Source organism: Giraffa tippelskirchi, chromosome 5 (assembly GCF_054371585.1).
Source record: "Giraffa tippelskirchi isolate mGirTip1 chromosome 5, T2T-mGirTip1v1.2.pri, whole genome shotgun sequence".
NCBI lineage: Eukaryota > Metazoa > Chordata > Mammalia > Artiodactyla > Giraffidae > Giraffa > Giraffa tippelskirchi.
Genome location: NC_137279.1, coordinates 88,489,684 through 88,501,482, shown reverse-complemented (window position 1 = coordinate 88,501,482; position 11,799 = coordinate 88,489,684). Strand labels below are relative to the sequence as shown.

General features: G+C 39.1%; 1 long non-coding RNA gene across 1 annotated transcript in view; it reads left to right on the top strand.

The window, feature by feature from the left end:
• The window catches only part of LOC145505542 (uncharacterized), a 62,437-nt gene that overhangs the window by 4,965 nt on the left and 45,673 nt on the right, over positions 1-11,799 (top strand). The window lies entirely within an intron of this gene.

Genomic DNA, 11,799 nt, shown 5'->3' with positions numbered 1-11,799 from the left:
GTGGCAAGACCTTCTTCCCCCATACTAAAAGTCCCAATTTTATTTTGTAAATTTGTTTACTTTTTTCTGAGCTAAGTGCAAAAATCATGTGTGATGTGAATTGGAATCTTCACTACTGTCAAATTAAAAAATAGTTACAACTTAAAAATTGAGAGAGATGTTTTATTTGGCAGAAGTTTTTAGGACTGCAGACTTGGAGACAGCATCTCAAGTAACCCTGGGAGAGCTGTTTCCAGGAGGCGGTGGGGAAGAGTTAGGCTATACAGAAGTTTGCAACAAGGGGCAGGTAGTCCGAACATCAAAAGATTATTGTTAATTAAAGAAATATCTCAAGTTAAGGAATTTAGCGCTTTTCTATGTATGGAAGATGCAAGAGTCTGGGCTTACTGAAATCATTCCATTCATATGCATCTCACCTACCTGGGGCCAGCATCCTGCATTTTTTATGTCCTTGGTTCCTCGAAGTGAGTGGAGGCCATGTGATAGCTGTTGGATTGCAGATATTCTTCTCTTTCATGGTTGCCCTGGAGGACTGGATTCACTGATGACTGTGACATTCTTGTTTATTGATATGGCAGGAAATACTCCATTTCTTACTATCTATATTCTTTTTTCTTTTCTTTTGATTTTTTTTTAATCGTGGTAAAACAACTATCAACTACAAAATGGCACTTGTCATGGGCACTTGCTGTCTTCCTTTACAATGGTTAAATCATGTGTTGCTGCAGCTGCTGATCTTCAACAGCTCCTGAAAGGAGTTCAGGGTAGAGAGCAAAAATGAGGTACTCTGTGCTCTGGAAAAAACTGGCAGGACAGGTCTTCAAATAGTTAGGTTGCAAGAAGGGGGACCCCTTCCAGGGCTTGAAAGTGGGCTCTTGTCTAACATTCAGAAATGACTTGTCTGAGGAGATACATGTGCTGACAAAGAAGGAGTCTTTATTGGGAAGGGGCACCCAGGCAGAGAGCAGGAGTGTAAGGGAACCTGAGAGGACTGCTCGGCCGTGTGGCTTGCAGTCTTGGGTTTTATGGTGATGGGGTGAGTTTCTGGGTTGTTTCTAGCCAATCACTCTGATTCAGGGTCCATCCTGGTGGCACACACATTACTCAGCCAAGAAGGAAGTCAGTGAGAAGGATTCTGGGAGGTGGTAGGACACATGGCATCTCCTTTTGACCTTTGCCAAACTCTTCTGGTTGGTGGTGGCTTACTAGTTCTGTATTCTTTACCAAGACTAACTGTTGTAAAATAACTCACAAATGGTTACTATGGTGCCTGGCCAGGGTGGGTGGTTTCAGTTAGTGTGTTTGCTCTAACAGTTAGATATTTTCAGGAGTCAATTTAATGAGCCCAATTCTTGTATCTCCTTAGAAAAACACTAAAATCCTTCCTGGTGACAACTGTTTCTTGATGTCAATCCAGGATTTTGGACTGACTCATTGGATTGACAAATCCAAAGAGCAGAAAGTTTCACCAGACTAGCAGAAACCTTCTGGGAAAATATGTGCTTGATTGCATGTATTTCTCCTTCACCAAAATCACTTGCATATCTTCTCCCTCTGCCTCTTTGGAATAGTTTCTCAGAGCTATCTGAGGTGCTGTCTCCTGGGCTGCAGTCCTCATTTTTGCACCAAATAAAACTTAACTTGCAACTCTCATGTTGTGCATTTTTTTAAGTTGATACAACCCAAATTGTATATTGTGGTTATGTAATCCAAAACTTACTGTTTAAGCTATCAGTTCAGTAACATTAAATAAAAACCATGTTTTGCACCTGCCAACATTATATATTTCCAAAATATTTAATTACCTTTAATACTGTGATTCAACTGTATCATTCAGATGACCAAATATATGTGAGATATACCTATCTCACATATATTGGGTCTTTGTCCACAGTTAATGGCTCACAGCTCTCAAAATCTTTGGAATTTCCTGAGCTATTAGAATAATGCAAACATCTTTTGTTATACTATTTGGTCCCTCTTCTTCAATTTCTGAAATCACTTTACTGTTCAGTCACTAAGTCACATCCGAGTCTTTGTCACCCCACGGACTAGAGCACGTGAGGCTTCCCTGTCCTTCAGTATTTTCTGGAGTTTGCCCAAACTCATGTCCATTGAGTCAGTGATGCCATCTAATCGTCTCATCCTCTGTCAACCCCTTCTCCTCCTGCCTTCAAGTTTTTCCAGCATCAGGGTCTTTTCCAGTGAGTCAGCTCTTCGCATCAGGTGACCAAAGTATTGGAGTTTCAGCTTCAACATCATTCCTTCCAATGAACACTCAGGACTGATTTCCTATAGGATGGACTGGTTGGATCTCCTTGCAATTGAGGGGACTCACAACACTACAGTTCAAAAACATCAATTCTTCGGTGCTCAGCTTTCTTCATAGCCTAACTCTCACATCCATACATGACCACTGGAAAAACCATAGCCTTGACTAGACAGACTTTTGTTGGCAAAGTAATGTCTTTGCTTTTTAATATGCTGTCTAGGTTGGTCATAACTTTTCTTCCAAGGAGTAAGCATCTTTTAATTTCATGGCTGTAGTCACCATCTGCAGTGACTTTGGAGCTCCCCAAAATAAAGTCTGACACTGTTTCCACTGTTTCCCCATCTATTTCCCATGAAGTGATGGGACCAGATGCCATGATCTTAGTTTTCTGAATGTTGAGCTTTAAGCCAGCTTTTTCACTTTCCTCTTTCACATTCATCAAGAGGCTCTTTAGTTCTTCTTCACTTTCTGCCATAAGGGTGGTGTCATCTGTACATCTGAGGTTATTGATATTTCTCCTGGCAATCTTGATTCCAGCTTGTGCTTTCTCCAGCCCAGCGTTTCTCATGATGTACTCTGCATATAAGTTAAATAAGCAGGGTGACGATATACAGCCTTGACGTACTCCTTTTCCTATTTGGAACCAGTCTGTTGTTCCATGTCTAGTTCTAACTATTGCTTCCTGATCTGCATACAGATTTCTCAAGAGACAGGTCAGGTGGTCTGGTATTTCAATCTCTTGAACAATTTTCCAGTTTGTTGTGATCCACACAGTCAAAGGCTTTGGCATAGTCAATAAAGCAGAAATAGATGTTTTTCTGGAACTCTCTTGCTTTTTTGATGATCCAGTGGATGTTGGCAATTTGATCTCTGGTTCCTCTGCCTTTTCTAAAAACCAGCTTGAACTTCTGGAAGTTCTCGGTTCATGTATTGCTGAAGCCTGGCTTGAAGAATTTTGAGCATTACTTTCCTAGTGTATGAAATGAGTACAATTGTGCAGTAGTTTGAGCATTCTTTGGCATTGCCTTTCTTAGGGATTGGAATGAAAACTGACCTTTTCCAGTCCTGTGGCTACTGCTGAATTTTCCAAATTTGCTGACATATTGAGTGTAGCATTTTCACGGCATCATCTTTTAGAATTTTAAATAGCTCAACTGGAATTCCATCACCTCCACTAGCTTTGTTCATAGTGATGCTTACTAAGGCCCACTTGACTTCACATTCCAGGACGTCTGGGTCTAGGTGAGTGATCACACCCTTGTGATTATCTGGGTCTTGAAGATCTTGAAGATCTTTCTGTGTATTCTTGCCACTTCTTCTTAATATCTTCTGCTTCTGTTAGGTCCATACCATTTCTGTCCTTTATTGTGCCCATCTTTGCATGAAATGTTCCCTTGGTATCTCTAATTTTCTTGAAGAGATCTCTAGTCTTTCCCATTCTATTATTTTCCTCTATTTCTTTACACTGATCACTGAGCAAAACTTTCTTATCTCTCCTTGCTATTCTTTGGAACTCTGCACTCAAATGGGTATATCTTTCCTGTTCTCCTTTGCTTTTCACTTCTCTTCTTTTCACAGCTCTTTGTAAGGCCTCCTCAGACAGCCATTTTGCTTTTTTGCTTTTCTTTTTCTTGGGAATGGTCTTGATTCCTGTCTCCTGTACAATGTCATGAACCCTGTCCGTAGTTCATCAGGCACTCTGTCTATCAGATCTAGTCCTTTAAATATATTTTTCACTTCCACTGTATAATCATAAGGGATTTGATTTAGGTCATACCTGAATGGTCTAGTGGTTTTCCCTACTTTCTTCAATTTAAGTCTGAATTTTGCAATAAGGAGTTCATGATCTGAGCCACAGTCAGTCCCAGTCTTGTTTTTGCCGATTGTATAGAGTTTCTCCATCTTTGACTGCAAAGAATATAATCCATCTGGTTTTGGTGTTGACCATCTGGTGATGTCCATGTGTAGAGTCTTCTTTTGTGTTGTTGGAAAAGGGTGTTTGCTATGACCAGTGCGTTCTCCTGGTAAAACTCTATTAGCTTTTGCTCTGCTTCATTCTGTACTCCAAGGCCAAATTTGCCTGTTACTCCGGGTGTTTCTTGACTTCCTACTTTTGCATTCCAGTCCCCTATAATGAAAAGGACATATTTTTTGGGTGCTAGTTTTAAAAGGTCTTGTAGGTCTTCATAGAACTGTTCAACTTCAGCTTCTTCAGCATTACTGGTCAGGGCATAGACTTGGATTACTGTGATATTGAGTGGTTTGCCTTGGAAATGAACAGAGATCATTATGTCATTTTTGAGATTGCATCCAAGTACTGAATTTCAGACCCTTTTGTTGACTATGATGGCTACTCCATTTCTTCTAAGGGATTCTTGCCCACAGTAGTAGATATAATGGTCATCTGAGTTAAATTCACCCATTCCCGTCCATTTTAGTTCACTGATTCCTAAAATGTCAATTTCTTGCCTTCTCCTGTTTGACCACTTCCAATTTGCCTTGATTCATGGACCTAACATTCCAGGTTCCTATGCAATATTGCTCTTTACAGCATCAGACCTTGCTTCCATCAATAGTTACATCCAAAACTGGGTATTGTTTTTGCTTTGGCTCTGTCTCCTCATTCTTTCTGGAGTTATTTCTCCACTGATCTCCAGTAGCATATTGGGCACCTGCCGACCTGGGGAGTTCATCTTTCAGTGTCCTATCTTTTTGCCTTTTCATACTGTTCATGGGGTTCTCAAGGCAAGAATATTGAAGTGATTTGCCATTCCCTTTTCCAGTGGACCTCATTTTGTCAGAATGGTCCACTATGCCCTGTCCCTCTTGGGTGCCCTACACGGCATGGCTCATAGTTTCATTGAGTTAGACAAGGCTCTGGCCCATGTGATTAGATTGGTTACTTTTCTGTGACTGTGGTTTCAGTGTGTCTGCCCTCTGATGCCCTCTCCCAGGGCTTACCGTCTTACTGGGGTTTCTCTGACCTTGGATGTGGGGTATCTCCTCCTGGCCACTCGCCACTCACCATTAGTACTGGAGAATTCCTTATTGGTGTGAACTCTCCTCTCAACCCCTGCCCCATCAACACTGGAACTGGGTGCAGAACATTTTGTTACTCCAAACTGAATCTCTGGAACCATTAAGCAATGACTCCCTGCTTACCTTTTCCTTCAACCTCTAACAACCTCTAATCTACATTTCATTTCTATGAATTTTCTTTCTCTAGATACCTTATAGAAGAGGAATCAAGCAATGCTTACCATTTTGTGCCTGGCTAATTTTACATAGCATGTCTTTAAGATTCATCCATGTTGAAGCATGTATCAGAATTTTGTTCTATTTTTTATGGCTGAATAATATTCCATCATTTGTATATACGACTGAGTCCAAGCTTACTCTACTTGTCAAACAACAGGTCAGTTAACCAAGAGACAAGATGTTGAAACAAAGAATATAATTTTATTTGGAAAGCCAGCTGACTGAGAGAGGAGCAGACTAAACTCTCAAAATAGCCATTTTATCAGGGTCTGGATGCCAGGCTTTTTTTAATAGATCAGAGAGTGGAGAGGTGAGGAGGTAAAGTTAACAAAGCCATTAATCTTACAGATATTTCCTAGAATGGTTAGCCTTGGGGAGGAGATGTGTTAATTTCTTCCTTCCTGTAGCCATCCAGAGGTGGACAGGGTCCTGAACAAAGGCATTTTGGTTTAACATTTAGGCAGAGGAGCAGGGTTCTCTGAGACAGGCCATTCTGTATGGACAGTATCCTTTTAGTGAACAAAAGCAATGGGAAACAAAGCAAAGCAAAGAAAAAAAAGGGAGGGGGGAAGTAAAACAAACAGATCCAACATGGAGTCCATTCTTCCCTGTAACATATATACTACATTTTCTTCATTTATTCATCTGCTTATGGACATTTTTCATATCCCCTGCTTTTGAAAGATCCACTTTGCTTCTATGAAAGACCTACATTAGTACCTGTTTTCGCTAACTGAAAGAAATTCAAAGATGATTTTTGCATTTGTGAATAAAGGCAAAAAGCAAAAATAGTATTGAACATTTGTTTTGTAAGAACTTTTACAGAGGCAATATACGCCTTGAGCATTGAGAGTGACACCACCAAGCTTCTTCCCCTGGAACTACTAGGCATATCAGCATCAAGCTGCTGTAACTTTGAACTGTGTCTGTGAGCTTCTGTGATTTATCTTGATTTGTTTTGTGCATCTGTTAAGATGTTTCCTAAAGCAATTGCTTCTTTGCTTTATGCTCTCTCTGCTTACAAAAAGTTTCATAGGGACACTCTAGTTTTGGATATCAGGGGGAAATCTGTATTGTGAATAATGTTACTGTGAACATTGGAGCATATGTATCTGTTTGAGTGTTTCCTTTCATACAGTAATTCTATGTTTAGCTTTTTTCCTAAACTGTTTTCCATAGTGGCTACACCATTCTACATTCACACCAGCAATATGCAAGAGATTGTTTCTCCACATCCTTGCCAAAGTTTGCTCTTTCTTTCTTTTTTTTTGATAATAGCCATCTTAATGGATGTTAAGTAATATCTCATTGTGGTTTTGATTTGCCTTTCTTTAATGATTAGTGATGTTGAACATCTTTCCATGTGCTTATTAGCCATTAGTAATTTTTCTTTGGAGAAATGTCTATTCAAGTATTTTGTCTATTCAAGCCTTAAGTTTTGTTGTTGTTATTGAGTTATAAGAGTTCTTTATGTATTTTAGATCTTAATCACTTACCAGATACATGATATGTAAATATTTTCTTCCATTTTGGAGTTGTGTTACTTAATAGTATTTTTTTATTTATTTATTTTTAATTGAAAGAAAATTGCTTCACAATATTGTGTTGGCCTCTGCCACACATCAACATAAGTCAGTCAGAGGTACACATGTGTCCCCTCCCTCTTTAACTTCCCTCCCAACTCCCACCCCTTCCCACCCTTCTAGGTTGTTACAGAGCCCCGGTCTTAGTCACATAGCAAATTCCAATTAGTTATATATTTTACAAATGGTGTATATGCTTCCATGCTGTAGTATCATTTGATGTATGAAAGTTTAGTTCAAGTGAAAATTGATTTATCTGTTTTTTTTCTTTTGTTGCCTATGCTTTTGGTGTCGTATTCAAGAAACCATTGCCAAATCCAACATTATGAAGGCTTTCCCCTCTGTTTTCTTCTAAGAGTTTTATATTCTTAGCTTTGATATTTATCTCTTTGATACATTTGAGTTGATTATTGCATATTGTTTAAGGTAAGATTCACCTTCAGTCTTTTGCATATGGATATCTTGTTTTCCCAGCACCATTTGTTGAAAAGACTGATCTTCCCCTATTGCATGTTCTTGGTATCCTTGTTAAAAATCATTTGTCCATATATTTGAGGGTTTATATCTAGTCTCTCTGTTTTATTCCAGAGGTATCTATGTCTATCTTACACCCCTGCCACACTATTTTGATTATCGTAGTTTTGTAGTAAGTTTTGAAATCAGAAAGTGTGAGTCCTTCAGCTTTGTTCTTTTTCAAGATTGTTTGGTCACTCACGATTAAATTTACTCAAGTACATTTTTTTGAATCTATCAAGATGATTATTTCTTTTCTCCCCTTTAATATATATTAACAAAACACTGCAATAAAATACTTCTTTAACAAAATATATTCAAAGTCTTGAAAGAGAGAAATCTGCAACCTAGAATACTCTACTTAATAAGATTATCATTTAGAATAGGAGAAGAAATAAAGAATTTCTAAGACAAACAAAAACTAAAATAATACTTCTAAAAGAAATATTGAAAGGTCATCTCTGAATAGAAAGGAATCAAGAAGGAATAGGAAGAAAGAAATTGAAAAGTTAATCACTCAAATTAACCAGTATACAGCTTAAAAAGAGGAAAAACTATTTGTGAAAGCAATGATAAACACAAGGAATGGCAAAAGAATAAACATGAAGATGTAAAAGGGAACATCAAAATAAAAAAATGTGGGGAAGAATAGTAACAAAATGCAGATTCTTTTTCTTTTTTTAAGAATGTGCTCTTGACTATATGATATTAGTCTAAATCAAGCAGATATAGGAAGGGGTTAACATATTTGAGAAACAGGGCAACCACAAATCAAAAATATACAATAAATTCACAAAAACCTAAATGAAGAGAGCACAAGCATAAAATAAAAGGAAATTTTTCAAGCCACAAAAAGAAAAGCAGAAAAAAAAAATAAAGGAACAAAGATGAAACAAAGAATCAACTGAGAAACAAGGTTTGAAATAACAATAAATATGTATGTATCAATGAAAGTAAAAGTGTTAGTCACTTAGTTGTGTCCAACTCTTGTGACACCATAGACTATAGTCCACCAGGCTCCTCTGTCCAAGGAATTCTCCAGGCAAGAATAATGGATTGGGTTGCTATCTTAAATGTCAATCAACTAAATGCTCCAATCAAAAGACATAGAGTGACAGATTGGATAAAAAATAAGAGCCTATAAAATCCTGCCTGCAAGATACCCACTTTAGGGCAAAGGACACACATGGATTTCAAGTGAGGAACTGGAAAAAGATATTTCATGAGAATAGAAATGACAAGAAAGGAGGAATTGCAATACTAATATTAGACAAAACAGATGTTAAAGAAAAGATTATGAAGAAAAACAAAGGATACTACATAATAATTATAAAATGATCAATACAAAAAGAAGATTTTACATTCATCAATATATATATATGCATCTAACATAGAAGCGGGCTTCCCTTGTGGCTCAGCTGGTAAAGAATCTGCCAGCAATGTGGGAGATGTAGGTTTGATCAGGTCAGGAAGATACCCTGAAGAAGGGAATGGCTACCCACTCCAATATTCTTGCCTAGAGAATCCCACGGACAGAGGAGCCTGGCAAGCTACAGTCCATAGCGTCACAAAAAGTTGGACATGACTTAGCAACTAAGCAAATACAAATGCTAACAGACATAAAGGGAGAAAACTGATGGAATACAATAATAGTAGGAGATTTTAACACCCCACTCACATCAAAAGATAGATCTTTCAGACGAGAATCAATAAGGCAACAGAGATCCTAAATGATACAATAGAACGTTTAGATTTAATTGATATTTTCAGGACACTACATCCAAATAAAGGACAGAAATGGTATGGACCTAACAGAAGCAGAAGATATGAAGAAGAGGTGGCAAGAATACACAGAAGAACTGTACAAAAAAGATCTTCACGACCCAGATAATCACGATGGTGTGATCACTCACCTAGAGCCAGACATCCTGGAATGTGAAGTTAAGTGGGCCTTAGAAAGCATCACTACGAACAAAGCTAGTGGAGGTGATGGAATTCCAGTTGAGCTATTTCAAATCCTCAAAGGTGATGCTGTGAAAGTGCTGCACTCAATATGCCAGCAAATTTGGACAACTCAGCAGTGGCCACAGGACTGGAAAAGGTCAGTTTTCGTTCCAATCCCAAAGAAAGGCAATGCCAAAGAATGCTCAAACTACCGCACAATTGCACTCATCTCACACGCTAGTAAAGTAATGCTCAAAATTCTCCAAGCCAAGCTTCAGCAATACGTGAACCGTGAACCTCCAGATGTTCAAGCTGGTTTTAGAAAAGGCAGAGGAACCAGAAATCAAATTGCCAATATCCGCTGGATCATCGAAAAAGCAAGAGAGTTCCAGAAAAACATCTATTTCTGCTTTATTGACTATGCCAAAGGCTTTGACTGTGTGGATCACAATAAACTGTGGAAAATTCTGAAAGAGATGGGAATACCAGACCATCTGACCTGTCTCTTGAGAAACCTGTATGCAGGTCAGGAAGCAACAGTTAGAACTGGACATGGAACAACAGACTGGTTCCAAATAGGAAAAGGAGTACATCAAGGCTGTATATTGTCACCCTGCTTATTTAACTTATATGCAGAGTACATCATGAGAAATGCTGGGCTGGAAGAAACACAAGCTGGAATCAAGATTGCCGGGAGAAATATCAATAACCTCAGATATGCGGATGACACCACCCTTATGGCGGAGAGTGAAGAAGAACTAAAGAGCTTCTTGATGAAGGTGAAGGAGGAGAGTGAAAAAGTTGGCTTAAAGCTCAACGTTCAGAAAACCAAGATCATGGCATCTGGTCCCATCACTCCATGGGAAATAGATGGGGAAACAGTGGAAACAGTGTCAGACTTTACTTTTTTGTGCTCCAAAATCACTGCTGATGGTGACTGCAGCCATGAAATTAAAAGACGCTTACTCCTTGGAAGGAAGGTTATGGCCAACCTAGATAGCATGTTTAAAAGCAGAGACATTACTTTGCCAACAAAAGTCCATCTAGTCAAGGCTATGGTTTTTCCAGTGGTCATGTATGGATGTGAGAATTGGACGGTGAAGAAAGCTGAGCACCAAAGAATTGATGCTTTTGAGCTGTGGTGTTGGAGAAGACTCTTGAGAGTCCCTTGGACTGCAAGGAGATCCAATCAATCCATCCTAAAAGAGATCAATCCTGGGTGTTCATTGGAAGGTCTGATGTTGAAGCTGAAGCTCCAATACTTTGGCCACCTCATGCGAAGAGTTGACTCATTGGAAAAGACCCTAATGCTGGGTAGGATTGGGGGCGGGAGGAGAAGGGGACGACAGAGGATGAGATGGTTGGATGGCATCACCGACTCGATGAACATGGGTTTGGGTAGACTCCGGGAGTTGGTGATGGACAGAGAGGCCTGGCGTGCTGCAGTTCATGGTGTCGCAGAGAGTCGGACACGACTGAGCGACTGAACTGAACTGACATCCAAAAAAAGCCAGAATATACATTTTTTCCAAGTTCTCATGAAACATTCTCTAAGACTGACCTCATTTTAGAGCATGAAACTAACATCAAACAACTTAAGAGTAGAGAAGTTATTTCAAGCATCTCTGGCCACAAGAGCATGAAACTAGAAATCAATCACAGGAAAAGAAATGAGAAAAAATGAATATATGAAGACTAAATAATATTTACTAAAAAAAAAATGGGTAAATGAGGAAATCAAAAGGGTAATTAAAAATACTTTGAGACAAATGAGAATGAAAACACAACCTACAAAATTCTATGAGATGCAGCAAAAACAATTCTTAGAGGGAAGTTCATAGTGATATGCTGCTGCTGCTGCTAAGTTGCTTCAGTCATGTCTGACTCTGTGTGACCCCGTAGATGGCAGCTCTCCAGGCTCACCCGTCCCTGGGATTCTCCAGGCAAGAACACTGGAGTGGGTTGCCATTTCCTTCTCCAATGCATGAAAGTGGAAAGTGAAAGTGAAGTCGCTCAGTCGTGTCCGACTCCTAGCGACGCCATGGACTGCAGCCTACCAGGCTCCTCTCCCCATGGGATTCTCCAAGCAAAAGTACTGGAGTGGGGTGCCATTGCCTTCTCTGTCATAGTGATATAGGTCTTCATAAAACAAAAACAAACAAAAAACAAGAAAAATATCAAGTAAAAAAACCTAACCTACTACCAAGAAGAACTGGAAAAAAGAAGAAC